Source organism: Monodelphis domestica, chromosome 1, assembly GCF_027887165.1.
Source record: "Monodelphis domestica isolate mMonDom1 chromosome 1, mMonDom1.pri, whole genome shotgun sequence".
In the NCBI taxonomy this organism is placed as follows: domain Eukaryota; kingdom Metazoa; phylum Chordata; class Mammalia; order Didelphimorphia; family Didelphidae; genus Monodelphis; species Monodelphis domestica.
Window position 1 is genome coordinate 721,896,226 of NC_077227.1, and position 17,126 is coordinate 721,913,351.

The 17,126-nt window shown below is 41.2% G+C and overlaps 1 protein-coding gene across 7 annotated transcripts in view; it reads left to right on the plus strand.

Annotated features, from left to right (window-relative positions):
• LOC100028476 (zinc finger protein 883-like) overlaps positions 1-17,126 on the plus strand; it is a 36,361-nt gene that overhangs the window by 3,287 nt on the left and 15,948 nt on the right. For 2 of the 7 annotated variants that reach the window (XM_007477655.3, XM_007477662.3), the window contains exon 1: positions 16,566-16,691. The gene's annotated coding sequence lies outside the window, so the exon portion shown is untranslated. The other 5 variants (XM_007477654.2, XM_007477659.2, XM_056812812.1 and 2 more) reach the window with 4 other exon arrangements.

A 17,126-nucleotide genomic window follows, 5' to 3' on the forward strand; every position in this document is an offset into this window, starting at 1 on the left:
CTAGGCAGTTTGTATTTTTATATATATTCATCCATATCACCTAAATTGGTGTATTTATTGCCATATAATTGGGCAAAGTAATTTTTAATGATTGCCTTAATTTCCTCTTCCTCAGAGGTGATGTCCCCCTTTTGTCTTTGATGCTATTAATTTGCTTTTCTTCTTTCCTTTTTTTAATTAGATTGACCAGTACTTTGTCTATTTTATTTGTTTTTTCAAAGTACCTGCTTCTAGTCTTATTTATTAAATCAATAGTTCTTTCACTTTCCATTTTATTAATTTCTCCCTTAATTTTTACGATTTCTAGTTTGGTTTTCTGCTGGGGGGGTTTAATTTGATCACTTTTGAGTTTTTTTTATTTGCATTTTCAATTGATTGATCTCTGCTCTCCCTAGTTTGTTAATATATGCACTCAGGGATATGAATTTACCTCTGATTACCACTTTGGCTGCGTCCCAAAAGGTTTGAAAGGATGTCTCGCCATTGTCATTTTCCTTGGTGAAATTATTAATTGTTTCTATGATTTCTTCTCTAAGTAAACAATTTTGGAGTATCATATTGTTTAATTTCCAATTAGTTTTTGATTTGGTTTTCCATGTACCATTACTGATCATTATTTTTATTGCCTTGTGATCTGAAAAGGCTGTATTTATTATTTCTGCTTTTCTGCATTTGTGTGCCATGTTTCTGTGACCTAATGTATGATCAATCTTTGCGAATGTGCCATGTGGTGCTGAGAAGAAGGTGTATTCCTTTTTATCCCTATTTATTTTTCTCCATATGTCTATTAATTCTAATTTTTCTAAGATTTCATTTACTTCTTTTACCTCTTTCTTATTTATTTTTTGATTTGATTTATCTAAATTTGATAATGGTTGGTTTAAGTCTCCCACTAATATGGTTTTACTGTCTATTTCTTCCTTCAATTCTCCTAGTTTCTCCATTAGAAATTTGGGTGCTATATTATTTGGTGCATACATGTTGATTAGTGATATTTCCTCATTATCTAAAGTCCCTTTTAACAAAATATAATTACCTTCCCTATCCCTTTTGATCAGGTCTATTTTTGCTTTGGCTTTATCAGATATCATGATTACCACTCCTGCCTTCTTTCTGTCAGTTGAGGCCCAGAAGGTCTTACTCCATCCTTTAATTCTGACCTTGTGGGTGTCAACCCTCCTCATGTGTTTCTTGAAGACAACATATGGTAGGGTTTTGGATTCTAATCCATTCTGCTATTCGTCTACGTTTTATGGGTGAGTTCATCCCATTCACGTTCAAAGTTATGACTGTCATTTGTGGACTCCCTGGCATTTTGATATCCTTCCCTGGTTCTAACCTTTTCTTCTTCGGCTCTACCTTTTAGTCCAGTGATTTACTTTAAATTGGTCCCCCTTGTCCCCTCCCTTGATATGTTTCCCCTTTTAGTCCCTCCCTTTTTGTTCCCTCCCCTTCCCCCCCTCTCTTTCCCTTCCCTTATTTTTCCCTCTCCCCCCCCCTTGGTTTTCCCTTCTCCCTACCCTTGTTGGGTAAGATAGAATTCAAGATCCCAATGGATCTGGATGTTTTTCCCTCTCAGAGTTGATTTCCCTGAGAGTAAGGTTTAAGTAAAAACTCTCTTCCTCTCCTTCTTATAGGAGTTTTCTTCCCCTCCCCTTCCCATGTGAATCTTTGTATGACAACAATTATTCTATTTGGTCTTTCTTTTCCCCCTATTTACACATTACATTTTCCCCACATGTTAGTATACATAGATTGATATAAATGTAGTCCTTATAGAAGAGAGTTTGAGTAAAAGAAGATAACATTTTTCTCCTTTTCCCTTTCTTTCATATTTACCTTTTCAGGTACGTTTTATGGGTGAGTTCATCCCATTCACATTCAAAGTTATGCCTTACCATGCCATGCCTTACAATCATTCAGAGTGGAACTTGCAAGGTCTTGTGTGACCCTGATTGGCATTCTTTTATATCTAAGTTGTCTTTTTCTGGCTTCTTGTAGGATTTTTTCTTTTGTTTGAAAGCTTTGGAATTTGGCAATTACATTCCTGGGAGTTGTCTTTTGGGAATTTAGTGTAGAGGGTGTTCTGTGAGCTCTGTCAGTGGCTGTATTGCCCCCTTGTTCTAGAATCTCTGGGCAATTTTCTTTGATTATATCTTGTATTAAGATGTCGAGTTTGCTGTTTATTTCTGGCTTTTCTGGAAGTCCAATTATTCTTAAATTATCTCTTCTTCCTCTATTTTCCAAGTCTGTCACCTTGTCAGTGAGATATTTTATGTTATCTTCTAATTTCTTGATCTTTTGGCTTTGCTTTATTGATTCTTGCTCTTTTACCTGCTCGTTGTCTTCGAGTTGCCTAATTCTGACCTTTAAAGCCTGGTTTTCCTTTTCAGTTTGGTCAAACTGGTTTTGTAGATGCGTGAATTTCTTTTGCATTATTTCCCACTTTTCCTCCCAGAAGGCTTCCATCTTTTTGATCCTTTCCGACTCAAATTCTTCATGGGTTTGTGGAGAGTTTCCATTTCCTTTGGAAGGTTTTGGAGCATTTGCTTGTGTTTCCTCTTCTATCTCCTCTGTATTTTGTATTTTTGCTCCATAAAATGTGTCCAAAGTCGCCCCCTTCTTCTTGTTTTTCTTGGAATTTTGGGGCTTTTGTGCTTCTGTGGAGTTTGCCATCTCTGAGTGGGGAGGACTAGCTTTTCTTATCTCTGTCTGGTGTTCAGAGGTTTTAGCCCTAGGCAGATTGTCTGTTCTATGCAGTTGTTGTTCTGTCTTCCCGGGGAAGCCAGGAATTGTTGGTGTTTCCCTGTTACTGCCCTCCTCAGTTCCCTCCAAATGCTTCTCTGTTGCCTTACTTCCACACTCTGAGCCTGGCTTGGCCCTTTCCTCAGGGTGTTTGTTTCTGTGCCTTAGCTGGCCAGGAGAGCCAGCACTCTGAGGAGGGTGGGGTCATGGCTTCCTGGAGCTCCAAGGGCTCCTGATAAGATTAACTTTCTCTGGGTTGAACTGAGTATGCTTTGAGGCAGGGACCTTGAGACTCGGATGGAAGGATCCAGCCAGGGGGCTGCAGGCTCCCCCCGTCTCTTTCTGTTTCCCTGCTGTGTGGGTGCTCCTGCAACTGGGTCAGGTTGTTTTCAGGATGTGGCCTTCAGAATAGCCGGCTCCCGAGGCCCTTTTGCCAGCCCTGAGGGTTACTGTTGTTTCAGAGGACCCTGCTCTCTGAGGGGGGAGGGGCCGTGGCTTCCTGGAGCTCTGAGGGCTCCGGATAGGATTAACCTCGGACTGAGTTTGCCCTGAGGCAGGGACCTTCGGTGAGACTCAGATGGAAGGATCTGGTCAGGGGGTTACAGGCTCCCCCGTCTCTCTCTGTTTCCCTGCTGTCTGGGTGCCCCCTCGACTGGGTCAGGTTGTTTTCAGGAAGCAGCCTTCAGGATAGCCGGCCCTGAGGCTCTGAGGTTCCCTCTGCTGCCTCGGACTCAGCGCTCTGGGTTGGGGGGATGGGTCCTGGGACCTTCCTTCTGCCTACCCCTTAGGTCCGAGTGATCTCATGTTCTGGCTTTTGGGGGGCCATACCTTTTGATCTAGGTCTAGGTCCAGGAGGAGGATTCCCGGGGTCTATGCTGTTATTTGTTTTGAATTTCGGTGCCTTAGGAGCATATAGTTTGTGTTCGGTAGGGAAGGGTTTCCGGAGATCTGAACTTTAGCTTTCTCTAAGCCACCATCTTGACCGGAAGTCCGAAAGCAATTTTTTAACCCTTACCTTCCATCTTAGAATCACTACTGTGTATTGGTTCCAAGGCAGAAGAGTGGTAAGGGCTAAGCAATGGGGGTTAAGTGGTTTGCCCAGGGTCACACAGAGAGGAAGTGCTTAAGACCCAATTTGAACCTAGGGCCTTCTCTGTCTGTGGGTCTGGTTCTCAATCCTTTGAGCCACCTAGTTACCTCCAGAGAAAGCAATTTTAATGGAGTAGTAGGGACTGAAGCCAGGTTGGAAGGATGTGAGAAGAGAACAGAAGATGATGAAATATGAAGAAAACTTTTTCTAGGAATTTGGCTGTTAAAGAGTGAAGAGATATAGGATGATAGTTTGGGAAGATGGCAGAGTCAAGCATTGTTTTTTTTTAAGAAATAGCTCAGATTGATTCCATTGGTGGGGAACAGAAAAGGAGCCAATATATAAGAATCAGTGAAATATTATAGATAAAGAGAATTCAAGTCAAGAAATATTCAATAGACACCTTTTTTTTTTTATAACCCTTACCTTCCTTCTTGGTGTCAATACTGTGTATTGGCTCCAAGGCAGAAGAATGGTAAGGGCTAGGCAATGGGGGTCAAGTGACTTGCCCAGGGTCACACAGCTGGGAAGTGTCTGAGGCCAGATTTGAACCTAGGACCTCCCATCTCTAGGCCTGGCTCTCAATCCACTGAGCCACCCAGCTGCCCCCAATAGATACCTTTTATGTGCCAGACACTACGCTAAATCCTGGGGATACAAAGAAAAGCAAAAAATAGCCCACTGCTTTTTAAAGAGCTCATGATCTAATAGGGGAGAAAACATAGAAAGGATTCTATGAAAACAAAGTATATATGGAGAGAAAACATGGAAAGAACCACATGCAAACAAAGTATATATATGGTAAATTGAAGCTAAGCAACAAATGGAAGGCATTAGCATTATAAGAGTTTGGGAAAGACTTCTTGAAAAAGAGAGTTTCACTGAGACATGAAGGAAGCCAAGAAAAGCCAGGAGGCAGTGACAAGGAGGAAGAGTATTCCAGGCATGGAGACAGCCAGTGACAATGCTTGGAGTTGGAAAATGGATTGTCATACTCAAGGAATAGCAAGGAGTCACTGAACTGTAGAATAGAAGATGGAGGAGGAGGAATGTGTACGGTGTCGGAAGGCTAGGAAGGTAGGAGGGATCCAGGTTATGAAGGGCTTTAAAAGCCAAATGGCAAAGAATTGGAAAGTGAGGGGATGCCCATCAACTGGGGAATGGCTGATTAAATTATATGATTGTAATGGAATACTTTTGTGCTGTAAGAAATGATGAGCAGAAGCCCAGAAAAACATGGAAAAACTTATATGAACTGAAGCAGAGGAATATAAGCAGAACCAGAACATTGAACACAGTGACAGGGATACAATTCTTTCTCTAGAAGCAGAGGATATTTTTTATCACAAATTTGGCCTCAGACATTCTTAGCTGTGTAGCCCTGGGCAAGTTACTTAGTCCCCATTGCCTAGCCTTACCATTCTTCTGCCTTAGAATCAATACACAGTATTATTTTTTTTAAACCTTTACCTTCCATCTTAGAATCAATATCTTAGAGATTCTAAGAGAATCTAAGAGAAGAGTAGTAATGGCTAGGCAATGGAGGTCAAGTGACTTGCCCAGGGTTACACAGATAGGAAGTGTCTGAGACCAGATTTGAACCTAGGGCCTCTTATCTGTAGGCCTGGCTCTATCCACTGAATCTTTTAAAGGTCTCCATCAGTGTGACTCAGCAATGACACTGAACAGTACCTTCAGGAATCATGGGAAGGTATTTCATTGGGGACTAGTGACTTGATGACATTTAATAAGTCTAGGTAGCACTCTTTTACCATTTCCTCACTTTTCTTGGCCTGTCACTGGGATGTTGACCTTTCTGCAGCCTGGCATAATGCTGCATATAGATCTTTAATAACTAATAAATAACTTCCTTTTATTTATTTCAGAACTTTTATTTTTATTATCCTGCCCTTTCCTTTTACTCAGATGATAGGTAGCTAGAAGGTAAACTGGACCTGGAGTTGAGAAGACCCAGGTTCAAATCTTCCAAAGACATTAGCTGTGTGAATCTGCCACAGTTTCCTCATCCACAAAATGGGGACAAGAAGAGCATCTATTTTCCAGGGTTGCTGGGAGGATAAAATGAGGAAATATTTGTAAAGTGCTTTGTGAATCTTGAAAGTTGTATATATCATAGATTTGGAGTTGGAAGGGACCCTAAAGATCAATAGTCCCCTCAACTTACAGATGAGGAAACTGAACCCAAGAGAAAAGAAATGACTGTACCAAGGTCACACAGACACTAAGTAGTCTTACCTGTGGCCTGTGAAGTTTGGTAGGGGTAAGTAGGGAAAATATTTCTTTCCCAATTTTTCCTTCACTTATGAGGCTTCCCTAAGTGGAGACTTGGACAGTGATGGAGCAGTCAGGTGTTGGTCTGGTGCTTAAGAATATTCCCTCTAGGTGGAAGAGCAAGTAAAAATACTTGAAAGTCAGTAGGAAGGTGATTTGACTTTACCTTACCTTTTGAAACTTTCCTTTAGAAAAGGGTCTATATATCTCACAATGAATTGAGAGGTGCCTATTGTTAGCTCTCTTCCACCTTCAACTTCCTCCCTCTCAAATAATTATTCTTTATATTGAACTTTAAGGCTTTCTGCAGTATTTTTTCTTAAAAAAAAAAAGAAAGAAAAGAAAAGAAAAGCCTTTACCTTCTTCCTCACTTGATAAATAGTCAAAGGATAGGAACAGGCAGTTCTCAGACAAAGTAATTAAAGTTTTCTATAGTCATCTATAGTCTATAGTCATCCAAATCACTATTAATTAGAGGAATGCCAATGAAAATATTGAACATCTGAATACTTATCAGATTGACTAATATACCAGAAAAGGAAGATGACAAAACTTGGAGGGGGCATGGGAAAATTGAGAAACTAATGCACTATTGGGGAAGTTGTAAATTGATTCAGCCATTCGGGAGAGCAATTTAGACCAACAGTACCATTATTAAGTTTGAATTCCAAAGAGAAAATAAACAAAAAGGGAAAGGACCTATATGTGCAAAATATTTAACGTGGCTCCATATGTGGTGGCAAAAAATTTGAACACAGTGACAGGAATACTGTATGATGAACAATTGTGAATAACTTTGCCCAGCTATGGCAAAATCCCTGCTTGCTGACCATGTCTTTGAGAAAGCCCTTCAGTCTAGAACTCCTTGATTTAGCCACATCTTAATCCACCTCAATGCTATTATATTCTTCTCTTGTGCTTCTATCTCCTGGACAAAACTCAGGCAGTAAATGGCCATATATTGGCTGCTTTCCAATAAAGGAGAATGACTACTCCTGAGGTTGGACCCACATCCTTTTCAGCAGCTGCAGAAGGCTGTTAGCTTTTCTACTCTAAATAAGAGACCACTCCTGCTTATCACTGGCCCACTACTAAAGCTATGAATTAAAATTCAACAAATATTTATTAAATCACCTACAATGTACCAGGCAAAGTACTAAACACGGGAGATACAAAGATGAAAAATGGCATAGTCTCTGCTTTGGAGGAGGTCACATTCTACTATGGGGATAACATGTAAACAGATAAGCATATTATAAGATAATGCCTGATAAGGGCAAAGGGGCTAGAGTAGACCAAGTTCTCGGGACATCTGAGGAAGGAGAAAATTTGGGCAGGAAATAAGAAGGAAGGGGTCAGGAAAGCAATATAATGGAGTTGAGACATGAGCTTAATATTAAATGAGAATAAGAAGCAGGGCAGCTAGGTGGCACAGTGAAGAATATGCCAGGCTTGGAGTCAGGAAGGCTCATCTCTCAGGGTTCAAATCCAGTCTCAGACACTTAATAGCTGTGTGACCCCAGGCAAGGCAAGTCACTTAACTTTGTTTTCTGAGAGGCAGACAAAGAGAAAGAGACAGAAGCAGAGAGACAAAGACAGAGATGGACAGAAACAGAGATACAGAGAGACAGAGAGACATAAAGAGAGATGGCTCATCTGAGAGATGAAGTTAAAGGAGAACATTTTAGGCTTATGCAAATATAGAGAGGTGGGAGATGGCATGTCAAGTTTGGCCAAGAGCTAGTTGTTTTTTTAAACCCTTACCTTCTGTCTTAGAATCAATACTAAGTATTAGTTCCAAGACAAGAGTGGTAAAGGCTAGGCAATGGGGGATAAGTGACTTGTTCAGAGTCATAGAACTAGGAAGTGTCTGATGCCAGATTTGAACCCAGGACCTCTCATCTCTAGGCCTGGCTCTCAATCCACTGAGACACATAGCAGCTCCATGTCTTAAATGTATGGTGTATAAATTATACTAGGGTGAAAAAAAAAAAGGCTGAAAAGGTAGGTCAGAATCAGATGTGGAAGGCCTTAAATGGTAAATGGAGGAGTCTATATATTATCCTAGAGGCAGCAGGGGGCCACCAAAGTTTTTTAAGCTTGGTCAGACCTTTGTATTTTAGGAATATTCTTTTGGTGTCTCTGTAGATCATATATTGGAGAGGAGACTGGAGGCATAAAGTCAGTTAGGAGCCTGTAGCAATGATTCAGGAAAGAGGCAATGAAAGTGAAGACCGAGAAAGGACCGGGAAAGGTAGCATCAGCAGGATTGGTCAATGGATGGCTCTGGGTACTTGGGGATGGAGGGGAGGGAAAGTGAGGACTCAAACAGGACCTTTAAATTTTGAGTCTTTAAAAAAATAAAGCAGTCTGGAGGAGATAAAAGTTTAGGGGAAGAGATGAATTCCATTGGGGGCACATTGAGTTTGAGATGCCTATGGGACTGGTGGGTCCAAGGAAATTCCTCCCAGAATGGAAACATGGAGACAATGCAAGTAGGCAATGGATCACCTTTATTACTAGCACACTAGAGCTGCTCCGAAAGTGGAGCCATGCCCAGCTCGGCTAGGGGCACACCTTATATAGCATACAAGACTCAAATAAAATGTGAATAACAGGATATTTTGGTTTGGCAGTTGCAGGTAGCTGAGGGGTCCACAATACAGGGAGTATCTGCTTAGCTGCTGGAACGGTTATGCTGACTTTGGCAAGAGTTTGTTGCCCCAGATCCCCCCAGTTTTGACCTCCTTCAGGACAACCTGGAAATAGTTGTAGATACAGACCTGGAGTTCACGGAAAGGATTAAGACTGGACATATACATTTGGACATGATCTGAATGAATAAAAGGGCCAAGGGAGAAAGTGTTACTGGAGAAGGGGAAAGACTCCAAAAGAGAGCTTTGGTAAATACTTATCCTTTCAGGGCAGGGAGAAAGGAAGGCAAGGCAAAACAAGGCAAGAGGTATTTTTAATCATTTACATGTGCTCAGTATAGTACTAAGCACTGCGGATACAAATACAAGCAAAAATACAGTCCCCTGCCCTCACAGAACTTAAATTCTAATGGAGAAAAACAATACACACGTGGATACTGACAGCTGGCAGGACAAAGGAGCAGGAGAAAGTACCCAAGAAGGTACATGGTGATTCTAAATCCTGCAACCTTGCTTCCTGATTTACCAGTTTCAGGAGAACCTTAGCACAGTTGTGAATATTTAGTGTCCATAGCTGAAAAACTTCAAGATAATCTCCTGGACACTCCTTTAGACAACCCAGACTTAGTCTTATTCACTAAGGGTTCTTCTTTCATGAGGGATGGCATATGCTACACTGGAGCTGCTGTAATCACAGAATTTGCCACTGTGTGGTCAGCTTCACAGCCCTCAAATATAAGTGCTCAAGGTGCAGAATTGAAAGCTCTAAAACATACCTATATAATTGCCAAATATAAGAAGCAACAATTTATACAGACTCAATATATGCATTTGGAATATGTCATGCAGTGGGTGTGCTATGGCTTCAAAGGGGATTTTCAACCTGAGCTGGAAAATGGATTTCAAATGCAGAAATCATTAAAGAAGTGCTTTCTGCTCTCCAACTCCCTGAAGGCATAGTTGTAGTCCATTGCTCTGCCAATACAGTTCGAACTGACCCTGTCTCTAGAGGGAACCATTGGGAATACACTGCAGCAAAGCCTTAGAAGGGCCTGTATTAATTTTAACATTGGCAATTAGTAATAATTTAAATTCATCCCTTTCCCATAATGAACAGGAAGTGGGAAAATGGAACCATAAATTTAAAGCAAAACAGATAAATGGAGCATGGGTTTCATCAGGAAAAACCCTAATCACTAGAAGTTTGTATCACCAAATATACCTATCCATTGACAAAAACTTTTGTACCCAGGGCATTGTAGACTCTGTTAAAAGAATACAGATAGCCCCTGGTATAACTACCATAGCCTTTAAAGTATGTGCAGCCTGCCACACCTACCAAGCATATAATCAGCACTCCTTTTGTGGCAAAGCTTTTGGTGAGCATCCTCTAGCTTACACACCTTTTGATTTTATCACTATGCCAAAGGTTGCACAGTATAAATTTTGTCTAGTTATAGTGGATCAACTGACCAGATGGCTGAAAACATTTCCTATTGCCTGGGCCACAGTGGCTTTTGTTGCCAAGGTGCTTTTAAAAGAGATTATTCCTTGCTTTGGCCTGCCAGCACAAATTGATTCAAATAAGGGAACTCATTTCACCAATTCGGTTTTCTCTCAGATTTATTCTTGTTTGGGGATAACTCCTAAATTCCGTGTACCATACCATCCCCAGAGCTCAGGCCAAGTAGAGAGAATGAATAGAGATCTTAAGACTATGATCAGCAAATTGTGCACAGAGACTCATTTTTAAATGTCCTGAAATTCTCTCTCTGGCCCTATTTTATTCTCATAGCAGGCCCAAAGGAGGTCTACATATCTCACCATTTGAGATGCTTTTTGGACATCCCCCTATACAGGTTAAGCCTTTCTCTCATGCACATATATATCATTCCTAGGGGGAAGATACTTCTATTGGTTAATATATACAGGATTTGCAAATCAAATTGTGAGAACTCCATGAATCTGGAACTGCTGTACAAGCAGGACCTACAGACTTCTTGCTCCATGACTTGGACTCAGGTGACAAGGTGTACATAAAGAACTTGCAGCACACTGGAGTAGCTCAGCTTGCCTGGGCAGGTCCATTCCAAGTCCTCTTAACCACTCCAACAGCTATCAAAATTTGAGAAAAGAACTATTTGAATCGTTGCTCACATGTAAAGAGAATACCTTCTACTAACAATGAGTGACTGTATCCCCTCATGCTTATTATATTTGCTGATTGTTTTAAGATTTTATTTTGCTTTTATGTTTACATATTGATCTAATCTAATAGATTCTGTTATACTATGCTTCTTTAAGTTACTGTTTTGGCCATTAGCTATATGTTCTGTTACATTATCTTTATTTGTACCCTCCCCCTATGACTGGACTGGAGAAAATGCCATTATAAAAGTCCATAGACTAGTTGGGTGAGCCATTTCCATGATATAACCATAAGTTCTTATGGATGCTGGGTTTGTTACCAGCTCCATCAAGGTCAAATGTTACCTAAAATTCTTTTGTTCCTTTCTGCCTTTGTTAACTGTCCCATTGATGATGATGGGTGGACTCCATCAAAGTGGTTACAACCTTTATCAGTAGCTTTTGAAGAATTTAATGAGCTCTTACGGTTTGGGGGATTTTGGTACTTCTTAGAATGTGCATTAGTTGTTGTACTATGGTGTCGTTGTTGTTGTTTTTTTTAAAGCTGTTACTTTTTGAGTAAGAAACCTTTGTGGTAATGCCTCTGCTTAGCTGACACATTGTCATGGAATATTAACTATGAATGTTTTATTTTTTTAAAATTGTATTCTTTTTTCCTTTTACATGCAATAGGGTATTTGAATTTTCTTTCCTCCCTTACTTTTTGTACTTGAACTACATTACCAGTATTAATGTTTTTTTTTATTTTGCACTAAAATAAGTTTATAATATCTATTAGCCCTAATCTTAATGCATACCCAAGAGCTTTAGACTATGGAAATCTGCCATTGATTGTGAAATATTATGGGACTTCGACTAATAATTGTGTCTGATTTCGGAAGAAGGGATCACAAAAGAGCCGTTGTACTGTGCCAAGAAGCACAAGGTCAAGGAGACCAACCAATCCCAGAGGGATTGATGAGAATCTGAGCCAAGATAGAGGAGTTGTTTTGGGGTTTGAGGAAGTGGCTGTTTGACAATATCAGATTCAGGATTTCCCCGTGCCAGATTCAGACAAAGTACCTCAGTTTGGCTGCCATTTTGGCTCCCCTATCCCTGTGAGTGAAGTTAAATCAGAACAGGGAATACTATTTTTCTTTTGCTTTAAAGTCTACTCCCTTTTCTCTCTTTCACAGTATGGTAATTTTCTTTAGTCCTGGCTACTGATTGGGTAAGTGTATATTGCTGCAATTGTCCTACAGGCTTGTGGGACACAAATCACTTTATTGGGTCCTGATTCTAGGACCTGTTATGGGCTTATTCTTGCTTACTTGGAGAAGGCACCATGAAGATACCTGTAAAAACCACACACTGCATCAAAAGATTCAGAATGAACTTTGGGATGTACTGTATTGAACTGGGGGTGGGGGATGGGGGGGGGGTAAAACACATTTATTTTGAATATAACTCTTATGCCAAGGGGGATTGCCCTCTAATTGTTTTTTTGTCAATGCACCTAGCTACCATTGCTTTTGCTTTCTTTCTCTTCTATTTCCCTCTTATTCCCCAAATTATTGTAATTTCCCCTTAGAAATTGCAATATTGTATGTACCTTTAGTAAGAGATCTTTAGAGATATAAGCTGGTTATGTGTAATGATTCACTGGGGAGACTAGGCATGTAAATCTGGGATATTCCAACATGCTCACCTCCCAGTGGAATCACATGTGGGATTATGTGGATAGAATTTGCTCCCCAGGACTCTTACCCAACATCCCATTTGCATGTTGTGAATTTCAAAACTACTCCACCCTATTCAGATCATTCTTTAGAAGATAGGATTTAGCTATTTCCTGATCAATAACAATAGAGATACTTGAAATAACAGAATCAGGTCTTGGAAACTACATTCTCCACCCTACTCAGTGAAACAAGATTAGAAAGGGCTGCAGCAAACTCAAGACTTAATTATTTGAGAATATGGCCTTCAACAGACATGTGCAAAAAAAGGACAGACCTCTGGGCAGTCTTAGGTCAAGCTAGAGCCACCATTGGCACATGTGAGATGCAGGAAGTGAGGTAGAGAACAGCCTCTGGAGTTCTCAGGACTTCCTGTGAGGAGGGCTAGAGTTCAGTTCGAGGCTGGTGCTTGTGGTTGGGGGAGCCCCATGGACTGCTTTCCTTCAGATTGGTCACATGAGTGATAAAGACTGATCCCTTTCCCTGCCTTGGCTATCCAAGGCTCAACTTGAGCCAGAGTGGTACTGAGTTAAACTTCTTTCCTTCTCTCCCTTTTCCTTCTCTGTCTCTGTTTCTGTCTCTCTCTCTCTCCCTCTAATACTTTCTTCCTCCTGTTGTAATTAAAACACCATAAAAATTTGGCAGCTAACTTGAGTGTTTCATTTAGGAATTACATAAGTGAATTCCTTGGAGACCTTAAATTAATATATGTCTTTTAAAGTGATTTCAATATCACAATGTTTATGCTACATGTTAATGTAGGGAGGATGTAGTTTTGGTGTGACCCTGCCTTTCTCTCTCTCTTTGCCTGAAAGTGGCTGCTGAAGCTGGCTTTGATCCAGGAAGGAGAATTTATACACATAGTCTTACATTATTTAGAAAATTAGACTTTGAACTTTTTTTAAATTTCTTCTACTTCAAGTGATTATTAATAAACTTTATAAAATTATTACTTGGAGTTATTGACATTAATTTACATCTTATATTACACTTAGTGTAATAGAGTTTTGCCTAGCTATCTCCTTCTTAAGTGACCTGGGCATGTGCCTAACTCCCATAATACTAGTATAGCATTTAATAGGGAGATTTGGTTTTCTTCCTGGTCTAGATTAGTTACAGAGGGGCTCTTCTGTTTCTGAGATTCTGATTCTGAAAGACCTCTCTCTCTAGATCTTCTCACTCCTATTTTTTTTTCTGATATCATATTGTTTCCTCTTCTGTCTCTTCAGAGGTTCCCTTTTCTATTTCTTTGTCCTTTTATGAATCTTTATTAAATTGCTAAAAGGTCTCTCCTGGAACCTCTTCCCTTCTCTCTCTACATTTGACAATCTGGATTGTTCTGAGAGCTTCAACTCTCATCTCAATATAAACAACTAAATTATCGTTATCTCCAGGCCTTCCCTCTCCCAGAACTCCAGGCCCACATCTCCAACTGCCTCCAGGACATTTCTATGAGGGTGTCCCTATTAAAACCCAACTCCACGGATCTCAAATTGGCCTTATCAGCTTTCTCTTCAGTTGTTGCTCCTGACTTCATTAGTCTCACCAATTGTACTACCATTTATTCACTTATCTCTCATTTTCAAACCTTTTGGTTATATATTTCTTCTACATTTTTTTGCCTTTTGTAGATTATCATCACTTATTAATATTGTTTGAACCTAACTTTATTTGATTCAAGACTGTTTGAATCTAGAATGTTTTCTTGATTTCAGTAATTAGCCAGGAATGCTAGAGACAACTACAAAGTATTTTGGGTTCTCCTAGGTTTGTTTGTTTGTTGTTGGGGGGGTTTTTTGGGGGGGGGTAAAAAAATCAAACTTTATTTTTTAATCAAGTCACTAGGAAAATATGACATAGCACTGAAACCCTAAACAGGAAGGCTATGTTAATTGCTTTCAGTAAGAAGTTGTTATAAAGTGAACAAGATTTCTTCCAATACACTGCCTGGTACTAACATGTTACTCAAAGTTTCAAATACCAGTGATAACTGGGTAATTGGTGCTAATTACCGCTTATACTCTGAAGGAGAAAAAGGTCTCCTATTCTCCCTTGCAACTTGCCCACCTCATAGAAATTCAAATTGTCTTCCTACCCTTTCCTATTCTCTAAGGTACTTCTCAACAAGTTTCTGTTGAAAAAGACAAATCAGCAGTGCCAGGATGAGGCATCATCTCTTTTTTTCTGCTTTGAGAAAAACTTTTTTCCAAAACCAGTCTTCTACCATTTTCTTAACCAAGATTTAAAGTTGTTCTGTAAGCAAAAAGTGGAGTTCTTTGATCATAACTCTAAATTGTTTTATATTCATCTTAAACAAACACTTTAAATGAATGTTGCCCATGTCATACTTCCAGAAGGGCAATAAAATTCACCTGGGCATCAGGCCTAGAAGGCAAAGTTAAAGGAACTTGCCTGGTGGGATCCCAGAGAAAAGCTTGAGTAAGCATTGTCTTCATTAAAGGAAAAATCACCAGGAAGCTAACTGTTCATTGTTCTAATCCAAGTAACCACTCTTTCCCCAGACTCCCCTCTGAACACCAGGTTTTTGTATTGGGGAGAAAAGCACAATTGTTTTTCTTTTCTTATCAGTAGCGAAGGCATGGTTGCTGCTTTATGGTATATGGGAAATGGCTCAATCAGATGGGCATGATATTGGCACCAAACAAAAATGGACAGCTACTTCAGGAATTCACACCAGATGGAAAGGAAATTGGGGAAGAGAATCACTAATGCCCATAAACCCAAGCGAGTCTCCTAGTTTCCAGGAAAGGACTACCTCTGAAACAGCTGAAAACCATTACTCTAATAGGTAGAATGGAGGTCAACTTAACTGATGGGATGGGTCTAGGTACTATTAGCTCTCCATGCTACCTCCAGACCTGAGCACCGTTTTCTTCCATTTTTTCACCTATGAACTAAAATAATGGTGCCAACCTGAGTCCAGAGACTGATATCAAATTCGCATAAACTTGCTATTAGCTTCAATTTCTTCATTCTCAAATTTTCAATGAAAGGTAAATTTTCCATTCATTTTTACAAATAAGCCCATTCTCCCACCCTCATGACTACAGACACCTTGCTTTAACGGGAGTCACCACAGGAGAAGCATCCAGGCAACCCACATACACAATCCAAAGTGTACGGTACTTTTCTGCGTATCTCCTCCTCACAGGGGAGAGTCGGGGCCAGGAATTGTTTTGAATCTCTCCTCCATCCTCCGGGACCCTTAAGGGATGGCGGGGTGAGGGTGGGGCGAGACAGAGGAGGGAGAGAAAGAAGAGGGAGAGGGAGAGGGAGAGAATCTCTCCGGAGTCCAAGTGAGCTTAGCCCTCGGGCCCTTCGCTCAGCCTCTCCTCCGACTCTCAGCTCCCGGGGACCTCAGAGACTAGGGTGGTGTCGGGTCCCAAAGTCGAATCCGGCTTTGCCCCGTAGGAGATGTGACTAGGTCTAGCGATTGTCCATCTTCGACCTTCACTTTCCCATTCTGTAGAAGGAGGGGGATAGACTTTACGGTTTCTAAGATCCGTTTCCGACTACAATAAGAATTGTCCTCATTATGCACTTAGTTGGGGTTAATAAATGCATGCAAATTTGGTTACTCGATTATGAGTAACTGCTTAGTGCACATGCGCAAAAAAAAAAGGTCAGACTACATGTCCCAGAATCATACTTATTCTTGTCCTTGTCTTTCCCCAAGACTCCATTTCTCGGAGTCCACCGGCAAGGTATCACGTGCGTAGTGGAACACCCAATGAAATTCGTACGGCCAACGTTACAAAGTTCCCGAAGGATGCCAAGAATCGTAGTTCATGGCTTCTGCGCAGGCGCAACTCCAGGTGAGGCGGAGTTTCTCCCTTCTAGAACGTAAATCGGCATTGGGCGGGCAGCAGGTGAATGAGGGTGAGTGCGTGGGGGAGGGGTTCCTCCGTTCTTTCACTTCCTTCTAGGTTGGGGCAGTGGCAGGCAAGGTCTGACCTGAGAGCCCGTATGTAGAGGCTCTAGGTTCGATTTCCTCCCATTCTGTTTCCTGGTTCAGTGTCCTGGGTAGGTCGCATAACCCCTTTGGGCCTTACAGTTTCCCGAACTGTAAGAGGAGACGGAGACCGAGCGGCTTGGACCAGATGCTCTTCACGGGTTCTTTGGACCTGGGAGAACCGGACCCTAACGGGATGTGGCCCCGGGGAACCCACTGGGGTTAGTGGGCGGGGCAGTCAGCTGGCTTTACTGTGGGGAGGGAAGGGCCAGGCAGTGCCCTTTAGGTGGACGGGACCCTCTACGGACACTCGGCCAGAAAACTTGCATTTATTGAGCACCTTCTGTGGGCTCTGAGCCGAGCCAAACAATGATATATTGACAAAGTTGAAGGGGGGGGGCTGTCCTCGGGGAGTTTCCATTTCCGTAGTGGTGGTGACCCGGAACCGGTCCATACCGGAAGCGCGGGAGGGACCCTTCGGCGTCTTCTTGGAGGGGGGGTTTCTG